Source organism: Corvus hawaiiensis, chromosome 13 (genome assembly GCF_020740725.1).
Source record: "Corvus hawaiiensis isolate bCorHaw1 chromosome 13, bCorHaw1.pri.cur, whole genome shotgun sequence".
In the NCBI taxonomy this organism is placed as follows: Eukaryota; Metazoa; Chordata; class Aves; order Passeriformes; family Corvidae; genus Corvus; species Corvus hawaiiensis.
This window is the reverse complement of record NC_063225.1, coordinates 6624422-6639884: the sequence shown is the minus strand read 5'-3', so window position 1 is coordinate 6639884 and position 15463 is coordinate 6624422. Positions and strand designations below refer to the sequence as shown.

The window sequence follows — 15463 nt, the reverse complement described above, 5'->3', positions numbered from 1 at the left end:
TATCCCAATCCAAAGCACTTGCAGTCTCCACAACACTCCCAAAGAAAACATCTGCCTACCTGGATCTGGCAGGAAATGGAGTTGCTGATGCACAGATCATGCCATGGCGAAGCCAATGGCGAAGTGGTTACTATCATAATGAACATTTGGTAACAGCTCTTTTCCAGCTGCAAGGACAGGAATTCTCACTGGGGTGCTCCAAGTTCATGCAAACCTGAACAGTTGCTCCCTGTGAAATTGCTGAAGGCTTTGAGGGTCCTGCCTGTCCTTTCTATACGAGCTGGATCCTGGGAGAGCTCTGTCTTTATGTGCTTTAACCACACACGACTGGTCAGAACAAGCCTCTGCTTCTGCAACCACAGTAAATTAATTATTTCTAGGCACTTCTCAGGAGCCTCCCATGCTTAACTGGATCTCCCTCACTTGGAGCAAGCAAGATTCCCCTTCCTGGTGAGAAGACGAAACCTGAATGACCACACCTGTCAAGGGCAAGGCACAAGTCCAGACATGGGCAAACAGGGCCAGATGGATGTGAAATGAAGCCATGTAGATTCTGAATTGAACTGAAATCCCATGCAGATTGAACCTCATGATGGAATCTCACAGTGGAAACAGCAGAAGCATCTCCTGCTCAAATAGGAATTTGAAACACTTTGAAACAGATATTGAAAATTATTTTTGCTAACAGCAGGGATGAATTTCACCCCAAACCCACTCAGCTCCAAGCTGCATTTGTGGACAAATTAGTAATGCCTGGTATCCTATATCTGCCCACTAATTAACTCAGCAGCCACTGCCAGAGTTAATCAGGGAAGCAGCCTCATTATCCCCAGCATCCCCACAGGGCAGGGATCCACCAGCTGCCACCTCCCACGTGCTGCAAAGGCAGGGCAAGGAGCTGCTGGTTTTGTTGCTGTTGAAAGGCCACTGAAGCCCCTACCAGCTCCCCATGGGAAAGTGGGTGTCTGTGGGTGCCTGTGGGTGTCTGTGGGTGCCTGTGGGTGCCTATGATTGCCTGTGGGTGGATGGCCCCAAGCCCTGCACCACCACTCCTGCAGCCAAACAGCTTTTCCCATCCAGGGGAGATCCCTCCACGGAGAGTTCTTCCCAGACACTTTGCACTGATGGAAAGTAAGGATTAAAGGAAGAAGCTGAACAAGAGCTACACTTATTAATTGGGAAAAGACAAAGGCTGTCTCCTACAATTCAGGTGCCACAGACTCTAATGGGGCCCTGAGCCTCCATCCCACAGCCCTCGGGCTGCTGCGTTTCCAAAGCATTAAAAGGGGAAAATCCTCTCATTCAGGAAGATGTGCAGGAGATCAAGACCCCTGGGGAGGGTCTGTTCCAAGCTGACCTATTTGATTGGGGGATTTAATTCCAACCTGTGGGGTTGGCAGGCTGGGCATTCCTTCCCATTTGAGGGAAAACCTGTGCAGCACGGATGTGAAGCCTTCATTTGCTTCCTTCCTTGCCGTGCATTTCTGCTGAGCCACACAGGCTCAGATGCTGGAAGCCTGCCAAAATCACAGCATCATTTCATAGCACATATGAGGGAAAAAAATCCTCAACAATAATTAATTTAATAATTATAATGAGGTCCTGCATTTTTCAGTACACTGCTGGGAGATGGAAACTCTGGATTGTTTTTTAATCAAATGGCTTATCTAAGGCTAGTAGGAATTAAAAACCGTTTTAGAATTTGATTTTTAAATGTCAAAAGAAATATTTTCTTTTGGAAATCTTCCAGATGGAATATTTCCCAGTGTAAAAACTTGTTTTATAATTATGAAAAAATAATTGAAATTGAAGAGATACACTAGATGCTCTGAAAGAATGAAAAAGATGCCAAAATGATAGCAAATGACTTTCACCATGAACACACATCCCATTTTAATAGCAGTCTTGATTTTTAATTTGATTTCAAATATGTTATGGATCACAACCTTAGGGCTATAGATTAATCCAGATTTGCTCAGATGAGAATCCATCCATCGGCCCTGCTGTGACTATGTTCTTCTAATCAAATGCAATTAACAATTGTCATGAAACACTAAAAAAACCATTTACAAACCGCTTATTGACTCCCATAAACTGAACTGATTCATGTCATTTTTGAAATCGAGTTTCAATTAGGTCCAAAGAATAATGAAAACACAAATTCTGCTGCAGACATATCACCTTAGCCTGAGCAAGGAAGATAAATCTGATCCCTTTTTTCCTTACCATTGGGAAAAAAATGCCTTGTTTTGTTTAGCAAATGTTGGCCAGTTCGCTCAGGCTGTGAGTAAGCAAAGCTTTGCTTGCATGTTCAGTCACAGGCATTTCTACTGACTTTTCTCTCATAGGATGCTACCATCAAATTCTAAAAATATTTCATAAAATTATGGCAAAATTGGACCTAATTTATAGATAAAACAACCAGAAACCAATTCTCAGTGATGATTAAAATAAATGCAGTCCAATGCAAGGACTAAATTCCCCTTGCAGGAAGGATGGAAATCCTGTCTCTCCTTCCTCTGTCTGAACCTCCGTGTGACCCAGAGAGACCAGCACCGCTTTACCCAGCCTGTCCTGTTCATCCAGGCTGGATGGCCTCCCTGCCTGCTACGTGGCCTGGTGCTTTCAGGACAGATTATCCAGCATCTCTGCAGATTACAGCAGCATTTTAATCAAGTTGATATCTTTTCTCTGTTTATACTTACACTAATGAGTTAAGAGACATTTTTCCAAAGTTTTGCTTTGATCACAGGACAGATTTGCATGTCTGTTTTGGACACTCAGACAATGAAGGGAACTTCCTTCTCCTGCTCAAACATGTCTTTTCTGACAGCAAAAAATGACTAAATGTCTCAGGCCAAGCTGTGCTGCTGTGACACTCCCTACAGTCACAGCCCACAGATCAACCCTCTCAATCTCTCACGCTTTTGACCCCTGCCTCTAACCCCAACTCTCCTCCTGCCTCTGCCTTTATCCTATAACTCATCACAAATCCCTTTCCCCTCTCTTCTCTCTGCCTGCACCTCCATCCATCACTGTCTCTCCCAGGGTTTTGGGGGTGTGTAGGAGGTGAGCCTGGAGCTGTTCTGTGAACACACAGACCTCAGGTGTTGGCTCTCCTCACAACCAGCCTTTGAACACCTGTAGCAGCCTCTGAATGCCACAGGGTCTCTGACAACTCATCCTGACCCCCATTTGCAAACCCCACCCCCCTGAGCACTCCCACACCTTGGCTCCGAAACTGAGGAACCCAAACCCACGTCCTGATGGTGCCTTTTCGTTAAAACCCACAAAGCTATTTTGGGTCTGTTTGTATGGTATGGCCAGATGTATTCAAACAGAGACTAATTTCACCAGCACAAACTTGTCCTCACATAACTTCATTTTCATCCAGACAGAAGCTTTTCAAGCAACAGCAATGAAACCCTTTCAATATTTAATCAGCTGCGTGGCCTGGAACTGCAGGGACCAGCAGCAGCTGCCTGGCACAGAGCGGGTGAGGGGGGATGGGGGCTCTCGTCCTCACCAAGCCTCTCTCCATCCTGAGAACTTGCCTCCTCTCCGGATTTGCTGTGGAGAAAGCCAAATGGGAGCCCTGTTTCAGCCTTCTGCTTGAGCTGTGACAGCTTTCAAACATCATGGCTTTGAAGCAACTTATTTTTCATTCCTCCCTTCCAAATTCCCTGATGCTTTCCAGGTGTAAATCTTACTTCCTTTCCTACTGATGGCTGGGAAATTGCTGTGCTCAGTGCCCTGTAATTGTGAGTCAGCAGGGCTTGAGCTCCCTCCCATTTCTTTCTGGTTTTAAAGCAGGCAGGGTATAAGCTTTGGCTACAGACAAGGCTTTGCAGAACTTGCAGGGTGTGTGTTGGGGCAAAATTAGGCTTTTCCTAATCTTTCCTCATTCCCTTAGTGCCTGTTCCGTGTGTGTCAGAGGGACTGCAGGAGTTTAAAGGACATCATCTGGTGGCTCTGCAGCATTCAGCACAGACTCTGTTGGTAGCCAGCACACTTAAGGAGGGTTGCTTGGAAATAGAGCCTTAAGGAGAGACCCCAAAGTGACCCGCTTTAGTCATGCTTGACTTTCTAAAATCATGTCAAAGCACCAAATGCTTTCTGGTCAAAAATGGTCTATGAATGTTTCCTACCAGAGCCCCTGAGCCCTGCAACCTGACAGTTTTGCAGTGTCTGAGCTCCTAAGAACAAAGGATCCTCCCCTGCTAGAATTTTAAATGGATACTAATAACCAACCCTAAACACCCTTATCTAAAAGAAGGGGGAAAAAAGCACCAAAAGCATATCCAATTAGTGATAAATAATAAGATTAATTAAAATTACTCTGTTCCTAATTCCCATCCTCTGGCTCTGAGAATGCAAAAGGCATTCCCCATCTTCCCAAGGGTGTCCCACCACAGTGCCCAGAGGGCCAGTGACTGGCAGTGGTGGCAGCAGGATTTGTCATGCATGTGCTGGCCCCACTGGAGATGGGCTCCCTGCTCCTTTCATGCCGGTCACAGCCTGCCTGGGGTCACCAGGGAGGCTCAGCCTGCACCAAGCCCAGCAATCTCGGGTCTGAATTGCAAGTGAAAAGACTCCTCATCTCCTCCTCAGTGCCAGGAAGTCTGACTTTTTCAACAGCAGCTACATATCAGGAGAAGAAACCACTGGGATTTCTCGATCTGGGTCTGGCTATAAATCATTTAACACCTCATTTACACGTGCTTATAATTAACGCACACTAGATTGCTGCAATGAAACAGTCCTGACAAAACATCTGAAATGCACTGGGCTGCAAGTGCATTGGTTTAGGGGTGTAGAAGGACAAGTGAACCCCCCCAAGAAATGGCTGATCCCACCAGTACTCTCACTTTCAGTGGAAGCAGATGAGAGGAATTTGGGTCAGGTTTCCTCCTTTGAAGTGGGCTGAAAGCATTTGAGAATCTGTTGCCATTTTGTAAAAAGCCCACACTTCTTGTGGCCCCAAGCAGCATGAGCCCAAATAATCTCCTCTTCTCCCACTTCCCATCTATCAGGGCAGAGAGAACCCAGGACTTTGTGTACAGAGCAGAATTATCACTTTTTGCATTTATTACATTATGAGGTACCATATCTCTCATAACAGCCCATCCATCACTTATTCTGGTATAAGTCCAGAGAAATTTTACTTATTTTACTGGATTTACAGCCCTGAGAATAACATCAGGATCCACCCACCCAGGACTGTTTGTAAATCTAAAAGAACTTTTATCCATCAGTAGGAGTGTCCAGTGCAACACAGCCTCTGTGCCAAGTACAGCTGGAGAAGAATTTTGCATACTACCATTCTTGTCCCCCAAACCCTCCGTCATCCTCAGGGAGGCATCCAATTTAATCTGCCTCTAACCTGATATCCTAGATGTGCTCCTCTCCCAGGGAGTGTGACTCACAGGAGCTGCAGAACAAGGTGTAACTGGGCTTGATGGAGGGCCATCACTACTTGTAGGACTGCAACATAAATGAGGTTCCTCAAAGAGGTCACCACCACCTCCTCCATGGCAGTCTCCTCCGAATATCAAGGCAGAGGGGGGCACCAGGAGAGTCCTGCGTGCCTGAGAAGGGCTTGGATATAACTTCAGGAGGCCAGGAAACTGTAAGATGCAATAACTACAGCAGTTAATCTGCAGCAGCCTGACCATCTGCCACAAAAGGCAAGAGAAATGTCCCCTGGAGGAAGCAGGTTTTTCCCGGATGCCTAGAGGGATACGGTGGGAGCAATCCCTGAGACACCACTTGTGTCCTGACAGAGGACCTGTCTTCAGTTTACCACTGCAGTACCTCAAGAGTAGGAGGGGTGTGGAGCATGTCATGTGCAGGAGCAGATTGTCACCCATAGCACTTTCCCCACGGTCAAAAGGGATCTATTCAGCCTCTCGCATTTTACAGAGCACCCCGCAGGGATTATCTCCAGGCCAGGACTGGGAAAGCCTCCACATTGCAGTGGTGCTCAGAGGACACCACACTTCTTACTCCCAGCCTGGGAGGGTGGGAGGCCAAGGAGGCAGCTGCTGTGCTGGCAGCACGGTGGGAACATGGGCTTGAACAAATCCATCCATCACCCAGTGGGGAGCTGCTGAATTCCAGCTCTCTGCAAACTCATCTTCCACAAGAGCTGCTGTGAAGCAGAGAGAAACACCAAGTTTGACTGGAAACACTGAATCTGTGAGAACTGAGCCCTCACAGTCCTGCAGCATCTCCTGGAGGAGCCTGCCCAGCACCAGGCTTGACACAGTCCTCATGCCAAGAGGCGTCTTGGAGCTGTACCTGGCTTCTCTTGGTCAGTTCTGATGTTGCCTGGGTCTTGGATTTGAAAAGATAAGTCAGCAGCCCTACTGACTATCTCCTCCACATCACAACTTGGCAAGTCTCTACCACATCCCTCTCTATCTGTAGCCATATCTCCAGGTTTGACATTAAGGTGAGCAGAAAACACCTCTGAAAACCTGCAGCCCCTCCAACTTTAATGAGGGAGATTAGAATACTTAAAGTACTCTCACATTTCAACCACCTCTGAGTAAGAGAAGCTGTAATTTCTTCTGCCACCCTGGCATTAGGGCAGCTGAGAACATGCCCAGGAGAGCTTAGATATTGGAGACTCTCTGACATCTGTTTGTAAAGATTCCCTGGGGTGGTACTAGAAAAAGAGAAGAATTGTCCTCAAAGTGGCCTGAGCTACCCAGCTCCCTTGCCCTGACTTAAATCTCATTCATAAGAGGTTCTCCCCTCAGTTTTAACCCAGCTCTTCTTTTGATCCAACAAAGCCAAGGGAATCTGCCAGGCCACATCACTTCCTTCTCCCCCCAACACCAGTGAGTTTCCTCTGCTGTAACCGTGATCACCAAGTCGTGACTGCACGGGAAGAACAAACAGGCTGAGCAGATGGGGTGTGCGGGAGGAAACCCTCATTTAAAACGCAAATAGCTGGTGGTAATTTAGCAGATGTGGTAAGAAAAATCTGGAGAGACAAGCGTGAGGTGACAGGATTCCAATTTCAATCAAATAATGTGGAAGTCTCCCTGGCAAGGAAAGGTTTCATCTTCCATCTTCTTGATTACCTTGTCTTGAAGAGATGATTGATGTGAAGCGCCTTCACAGGAATGATCTGGACTATTCTTCATTCAAGATCCCATATGACTCCTTGCCCTCACCAAATGGATTTTGTTTTCACAAGGCAAATCCATCCTTTATAACCCAAATATCCATAAGAAAAGACTAAAATTCAATTAAAGTAATAACATTCATTAATTCTCTAGCACATTCGATTCTGTTTCTATCCAGAAACAAAGAGTTTAGGATCAGTCTTTCAATTCCCCATTATCAAATCAGGGTGGCTCAGGAAATTTGGGACATTATGAACATCTCTACATCCAGCATATTGTAATATTCATTTGGCCCTAGAATTTCATCTTGGCAGAAGCACCAAAGTTATCACAGATGGGTATGAGATTTTTCTCTTTATAAATATTACAGAGCCATTAATTAAACAGGGGAAATTAACTGCCTGTCTCAGCACTGCAGAGGGACAGGAAAGCACAGTCACCACTGGCCAGCATCTCAGACTGAATGTGGGAGAAGTGCACACATCAAACTGACAGCAGAGATACTCTGGCATCAACATTACTGCAGGTTTTAGGAGATAATTCAACAAGAAAAATAAATTATAGACATTTCTGGTGCTCAGAAGCAATATTCCAGGAAATGTGGAATGAAGGATTCTCAACCTTTTGAAACAAACCATGGTGTTTTGGTTAAAGGATGCAAAAGCTGTCCTCTCTAAGATGATTTCCTCATATTATCAACCCCCCAAAGACAACAAATTGGGCAGTTCCTGCACTTGCACTCTCTCCTTCTTGCCCAGTGCTGGGATTAAGCCACGCAAAGCCCCTTCCAGTTCCCCATGTTCTCTTCACCCCCTCTTTACCACACAGATTTGGTACAAAAGATTGTCCCCCTGAAATGCATTTGAAACAAAACTCCAAGTCAAAACCTGCTGCTGAAGAGAGGAGGATCTTTTTCTTTAGAATTTAGTATAGGTGGTGCTTCTAGGTTTCTCTAGAATAATCACAAACCCCAAAGTGCCCTACTCTCAGTGTTACCGTATCTAACATCAAAGAGTAGGAAATGTGTGAGTTTTTAGCAAGTGGAGGTTTCTACATGAATACATCATGAGAGGAATATTTTTATAAACAAGACATCTCTGAAATGTTCTCCAGAGCTAGTTTTAATTCTGCTTGTCATAAATAAATCTAGGAAAAAGAATTGGTTTGGTATCCCCAAACCAAATTCTGCACCAGTTTTTAGGTGAAACTCAGGTCTGTCAAGAAAGCCATATCTTTGAACCTGTTAGAAAAATTGCCAGAGCTTCATCACTACATTTCTCCTTTGTTTTTTCTGTTATGTACAGACCTTTACAGATTCAACACAGCCAGATTGCAAAGGCTGCTCTTAGGTTTATTATTCCCTGATCCTCTTTAAACAAGGGCCCTAAATTCATCTCTGGTATAAGAGCTCTGCTGTCACTCAGCTAAAATGCAGGACACCTATTTTGAGAATCCTGTGAGACACTGACTTGCAAACCTCTCATTTGGAGTAATCCAATGTCCAGGACACCAGACAGCTCATGGTCCTAATAGTGTCCTGTGACACCCTCTTCCCTCCAAACATCTTTATCTGCACCTCTCTCTATATCAGCCACTGGCAGAGCTGAGGGGACTGGTTTCAGTGAAAAATGCAGTTAGACTTCAGGACGGAGATAGTTTATCAGTTAGGAAAGCTGAGAGGCTTTATGCATCAACTTAGGGGCAGGAATTTATGAATTACTTCCCACAACTCCTGCAGTAACAAGCACAGGGCAGAAAAAGCACCATTCAGGCAGGAGCTCACATAGGACATGGAAAACATCAGACCAAGCTGGAAAACACAAAGGAAAAAAAGATGCAGGGTGGGCAATGGATCTGCCTGTGAGTGAGAGCTGGTCCGACTGCCCAGGCACACACATTGATCTGCTTGATTCCCAGCCTCTCACATAACAGTAATTAAATTGCTTTGATAAGCACTGATCCCTGGAAAAGCTTCAGTACAAACCAAATTAGCTTCACTGGGTTTTTTTCTGTCTCTTTTTCAGCTCCCTCCTTTTGCTTTTCTACCCCGTTAAGCCCTATTACTTTTGTATCTGGACTGATTGCCCAGAAAGGGACCAAAGAGAAAAGCATCATTGCTTACCAGAACTAGGAAATATCTCATCACAGCCATTCACCAGCCATTTTCCCCCTTTTTCTAGCCCGTGGAGCTGCTCCTGAAAGGCTTGCCCCTTTCTGCTAGGATGTCACAAGCCGGAGATTAGAAGTAAATGCTCTGCAAGCCAAGCCGATCATCCCACTGCGACCACATCCAGGTACTGAAGCACGAGCTATGGAAAAGTCCATCAGCCAGCAGAAAACACCATCGCATGCACACACCCCCCAGCCACGGAGCAATGGGAGTGGAGGGAGGCTGGAGGCAGGAAGGAGAGCAGATGGGAGGGGGGTGGCTTGGGGAAACCAGGCAGCGGGCGATGCTAACATGACAGATGTGTTGACTTTAAGTTAAACAGGAAATTGAGGATGTTCGACGCAGGGAGGAAAGACATTAGCTCACATTAAAGGCAAAGACTTTCCCTGGTCTTTTCCTTCTTTGCTTTCCCTCTTCCACCCAGGCTTTCTCCAGTGATTTCTAGCTCTGCCTTCACAGGCAGAAACAAGCCAGGGTTGATACTGACTCTGCTTGTGTGCCTGGGCAAGGCAGGAGCTGCAGGGCCAGCCACAGATTTCCCCATCCTAGCAGTGAGTTGGGAGACTGTTCTTTTATTCCCTCTTCAACTCAGACTCCCCTGACATTATTTAAACAGCATCCTCTAGATGATGTGAGTAAAAGAAGGAGTGCTGAACAGTAGAACAAGGCTTTCAATTTGTCCCAGTTCTGGGCAGGGGAAAGCACAGCAGGGTCGAATCCTGATTTAGGTTATGTGGGATAAGCAGCAGAGAATGGTATAAATTGATTTAAATGCAGGGAAAATAAAGTGCCTTGGTGCACTCAACTTTCCCACGAATAAACCTGGTTTTTCCACAGTCCAGATAAGGGTGGCCAAGGTGACTCTGGAGGATAAGAGCTGTACTGTGAGGGTCCACAGGTTCGGGGGGATGTAACTCCAGGGCAAGGTGGCTAGATGTCTAGGCAGCATTAAAATGTGAAGAAAATTGGGGAAATCAAAGCCCTGCACTGATTTCTTAGTTACAGCCTTGAAAACCGAGTGAAGGCAAACCATACCAGCTTAGAGATAGACCCCAGCTTCTAGAGATTAGGGGAGGAAGAGAGTGGCCCCACCACAAACCCATGGAGAGAAAATCAGCTGGGACACAGGGACTCTGCTTCTGTTTCACAAACTGGTCCTCCCTGCTGGCTTTTTCCGCTGCCTTTGGCAAAAGGAGGAAAAGCCCCCTGGTCATCCTTGCGGAGCTGGATGTCAGTCACAGCCCAGCGGGCACAGTTGAGCCTTTCTCATTCATCTCCCCACCAAAGCTTTGTCCCAAGACCCACACGTAGAGGTGACAAGAATGTCTCTTCTGTGGCATGTACAGGCTCCCAAGGTGAGATTAGTGACAGGACTCCTTTTGTTTCTAGCAGCTGTGCATTAGATAAAGAGCAGAAATCTGCTATGGGCATTTGCTTCATAACGGAGTGAAATATTCAGGTTTTGGTGCAATCTAGCCTGCCTCCCTGCTTGCATCCCATCCTTCCCCACCCCCTCACTGTCCCTGAGCTGTGCTGTTGGCCTCCCTTCAACATTTGAATGGAGTATTGACAGTGATCCATTCGCACTCCAAATAGATGAACCTGACTCGCATCCCCAAAATCGCATTTGCAGAGCCAGCCCAAGCAGGTGGGTTTGGAGCATCTCCTTGCATGTATCAGCTGCAGTTCCTAAAGCATCTCTTTTTCTGGTTAGAGAAGCAGCTTGGAAAAGTCTAGCAAAGATATTACACTTTGGAAAACTGCTGCCTTGGGTCTCTTGTCCCTCCTCCTACCTGCTGCCATGCTCCTCATTTCTGCAATTATTTATAAAGCTCCATGTTCTTTCCTAATTGGGATGTTCCCTTTCGCCTTGCACGTCACTCGTGTGTCACTCTGCGTCTGGGCCCCTGGTGACCTCTTGGAGCGCTTGGCAAGGCTGGCAGCAGCCAAATGAGTCATCAGCAACCTGCTGGCACCTCCCTTCCTCCAGCCATTTCCCCCCTGACTCCCACCAAGCCTGGCTGCAGCCAGGGAGGCCTGGGGGAGTTTAAAGCTGTCTAATCCCCTGGATAATTCATGAAAAGAGGATTACCCATTCTGTGCAGAGCCCTTAACCTAAATATAGACCAGCCTTCCCCTTGCATTGCAGCTCCTGTGGCACAGAGGCATTTTCCCGGCACTGCTTCCCCATCCCATCTTAGGGGTTAACTCCACTCTTGCTCAAGTCTGGGACAACCTGGTTCTAACCCATGGAGCTACAGTGCAATAAAAGCAGGGTTTGTAAAGCAGAGGTGAGACTGTATTCTGTGAACACCAGCAGCAGAATGCAGACTCATCCCCAGAAGCACATTTACTCCCTAATAGATGGCAAACTCCTTTGTGGGGGGTGTCAGGGAATATACTTTCTTACTGTATGTTTGGAAACCAGTGTCATGGTGCCATCAGAGCCTGACAGCAACACATCAGGAGGGCAGAGGGAAGTGCAAAACTTGGATAATCCCATGGGAGTTACAGCAGCCTGCCCCAAGACCTGTCTCTGCTGTCCACCCTGGGCCCTGGGTCACTAGGAGCTGGGTTATCCCTGCTGCCAGAGGGTACAGCCAGAGAGATGGTGAAAAGGGAATAGCTAACTGATAATAGTTAATGTTACCTTCCCTGCTTGCACTCAGAGATGGATGGATAAAGTGGGGAGCTGCAGGAGGGATTCCTGATGGATTCAGCAGCTTTCTGGGAGACCACGACAAACCTCACCTCTCTCCTCATTTTCTCTCTCCTCATTTTCCTGAGCCTCTCTCCTCACCCTCCTCTTGTTTTCCTCCTCTCCTCTTCCCCAGATGGTGAAATGAGGTCTGACACAGCCACCACAGGCTCCCCTTTCCTACAGCGCCTTTTTTTTTTTGGCAGTTAAAGTCCTTATGGGACTTTAGTCACCGTAACATTAAAGCATTCATTAGCACAGGAGTAATTCCATAATCTCTTCAGAAGAGAACAATTTCAGAGGTTCAGCTCATGATCTGGAAAATCAATTTTCTGGCTTGACGATGCAGGGGAGAGGATTTTCAAGGCTGGCTTTGGCTTCCCCATCAGGACTGTTATCAACCCTGGGACCTGGTGGCCAGGAAGAGGCCACCCACAACAGCTCTGGGGGGACAAGGCAGGACCTTGGGAGCTCCCATTCGGCTCAGGCAAGAAAGTGAGCTGTGGCAGTTGCAGGATGAGCCTCAAAACCAGACCTGTCTCACCAGGTTTTGCCCAACAGTGTGCTGAACAGGCGGGACAGCATCACCATGGACCACAGGGAATTTTCCTGCCTTTTTCATCTCTCATACTTCATTTCACCAAGGCAGTGCTCCCAGCTCAGAGGTTATGGTGAGCATGAAGGGATGCATCTTAAGCATCCTGCCTTTTCCCTGCAGGTACAGGCTAAACTAAACTCTTGCACCCCCTGTACCAAGCACCAGCCCATGTGCTCTTCCTCTCCTCATGGAATTTTTCACACTTTGACTGTACTGTCAGAAGCTGGGGCCCTCGCCCTGCCTGCAGACACGCGGCCAGATTGGCAGAAATCATCTGCAGGTGCAAGGCTGACTTTTGGGAAGCACCCAGCTCTGTGCTTCCAGGTTGGGGGCTGCCTCAGAACCTGAGTGGGCTTCCACCTCCAGCTCAGCTCCTTCAACCAGAAGTTGTCAGGTACCAGAGACTTTCACATAAAGATGTTCCAGAACATAAATAGGTACAAAAAGCTGCTTCATGGGACAGAATTTGGCAAGCTGAAGTGGAAGGCTGTCTCCTGTCAGCTGCTTTCTGGTTCTGGCTTTGATGCTCCCAAAGGGTTCCCCAGCACCCACATTACGCAACTGCAAAATTGTGTTAGGAAAACCTAAGGTGTCCTTGCAGATCTGATCTCCAGCTGAGTTCATCTAACAGTGGAGGACATGCCTTTCACAGCAGTGCCATGAGGAGGAGAAGCATCAGGAGCTAAAGTGGGACCTCTTGGAACTCTTGAGACCCAGGGCCCCTGTGGTAGCTTTCTTTCAGTGAAGGGAGATGTTCCCCTCCTCTTTCTGCTGGAGGGTGGAAGAGGGCTTTTCTATTGGGAAGAAGAACCAGAAGAAGCCATGGATGCTGGCTCTGCTCCCACTCCTTCCTCCAGGTTGTCCTGCAGGAGTCTGACCACGGACATCCCACTGCATGAAGTGTTAGGGCCCCATGTTATTTAGGGCAGAAGCACTGAAGGGTATTCCCAAAAGAGCAGCAGACATTGGGCTCAGTGCCTGGGATGATCAGTGGGCACTGTTGTATGTTCAATATCTGGCTAAGTAAACCAGAGAATTAAGCCTTTTCCTCTCCCTTCCCCCAGGTGATAGCACCAGGGACACAGAGGAGACGTGAAACAGCAATTTTCATGACATTTCAGACACATAACTTCCTCCCATCCTACCAGAAATTTCTACTCTCATGGCAGTAGTTCCCCGTAAGCTCTAGAGTGTGCTTACAAGTGTCCGACCTAAACAGTCAGGGATCCCCCTCGGCACACTTGGAGCCCTGCATGCTTCTCCCCTGCACATTATCACCATCAGGCTGTTACTCTTTTCCTTTTTTTCTAGAGACGAGGTCATCCCTAACAAGTAATATCCTTGCAGAGCCACTTTTTACCCATTATTTTTAATGGGATCTTGGTGTCACGGATCATAATGCTGCAGTTTGACACATGTAATAAAATTTTCCCTTGAACACTTGTCCTCTAAAAGAAAAATAGTCCCTGCAGCGATGTGTGCCTGGCTGTGCTACAGGATGTGCTGTGGGCATGCACACACGCACGGGAACCTGTCACCACAGCACCTGCACCCGCCACGGCCGCTGCTCAGAGAGCCAGATCTGCCAGCTCCGCCAGCTCCCACATCACTGCTTTCCTCTGTGGCTTCGTTTAACCCTACCTAAGAGAGGAGACTAACTGCAGCTTTATCTTTAGGTGCAGTTAAGCTCCCGTGGAGAGGATGGGGAAGGGAGGACGATGGCCGTGGGTGCTGGCTGTGCAGGACAGATCGGGGCGGTGCGCACCAGGCACCGGCACACCCACACACAGCCCTGGGGTGCCACCACCCCCGCAGTCCCACACAGCTCCATGCGGACACAACAGCCCCTGCCCCCAAAGCGAGCACCTTCTCCTTCTCCCTGCCGGTCCACCGCGGACGGAACACCCACCAGGAGCACTCTGCTCCAAATTGCTCCAGCCCAAGTTAAAACTCTACAGCGCAGCATCTCCCGGGCTCGCAGCAGGGAGCGAAGGCAGCATAACGGGGCTGGTTTAAATTATTCACAACTGCCCTGACCCCTCCAGCCTCATGACACCGACCCCGTCCCTACAGTTCCCACCGATCCATCCCAACTCTGCACCCTCGAGCATCTTCTTTTTCAGCGGCATCTTTTGCTTTAGTTTCTTTTCCCTCCCCGGCACGGAGCCCCCCGGGCTGCCAGCTGTCCCCCCCGTTCCGTGGAGCAGAGGGAGCCTGGCTCTTACCTTATGCAGCCCGCGGCGCGGGCGGTGCGGCGGCCGGGGCGGTGCGGCGCAGCGCGGCTCTGCGCTCGCATCTCCTCTAGCACTGATGCAGTCCTGCCAGGCGCCGCATGCCAATGATGCAGCCCCGGGGATCCCAGCCCAGGAACCCCAGCGCTGGGAGGGAGCCCAGAGTGTCCTACCTGCTTCCCTGCCGCCCCCAGCCCGGCTGCGGAGCCAGCGGGGAGGGAGCGTGCGGAGGCAGCCGAGGAGCAGGGGAGAGAGCGGGAAGCTGCACAGTAGGCAGGGGGAGAGAGGCAATGCTTGTGTAATTTCATCACGGTAATAAAATCCAACCCAGAGTCTAAGTGTTGCAGCTCTCTAGAAGAGTTCTTCATTACATGGGGGATTTTTTTTTTTTTTTTTTTTTTTTTTTTTTTTTGTAATTGCTGACATACAGGAATGTTTCTAGCTGGAAGCAGAGGAGAATCCCGCCATGACTGGGCATCCTTCATCTCTCCACCTCATATGTTAGACCACTGCTACATTTGAGACCCCTCTCCCCGGGATGGCTAGGGAAGGGGCATGTTTCAGACATAATCCTGGGAAAAGCCTGTTCTGTTTAAAAATCCCTTGTGTTTATAATTTGCGAGTTCATTG

At 48.0% G+C, this 15463-nt stretch overlaps 1 protein-coding gene across 3 annotated transcripts in view; it reads right to left on the bottom strand.

The window, feature by feature from the left end:
- Nucleotides 1–15103, bottom strand: part of SV2B (synaptic vesicle glycoprotein 2B) — a 64915-nt gene extending 49812 nt beyond the window's left edge. For 2 of the 3 annotated variants that reach the window (XM_048317724.1, XM_048317723.1), the window contains exon 1: nt 9259–9526. The gene's annotated coding sequence lies outside the window, so the exon portion shown is untranslated. Of the gene's footprint in view, nt 1–9258; nt 9527–14827 lie in introns of those variants that run through there. The other variant, XM_048317725.1, reaches the window with a different exon arrangement.
- Nucleotides 15104–15463: the final 360 nt, after the last annotated feature.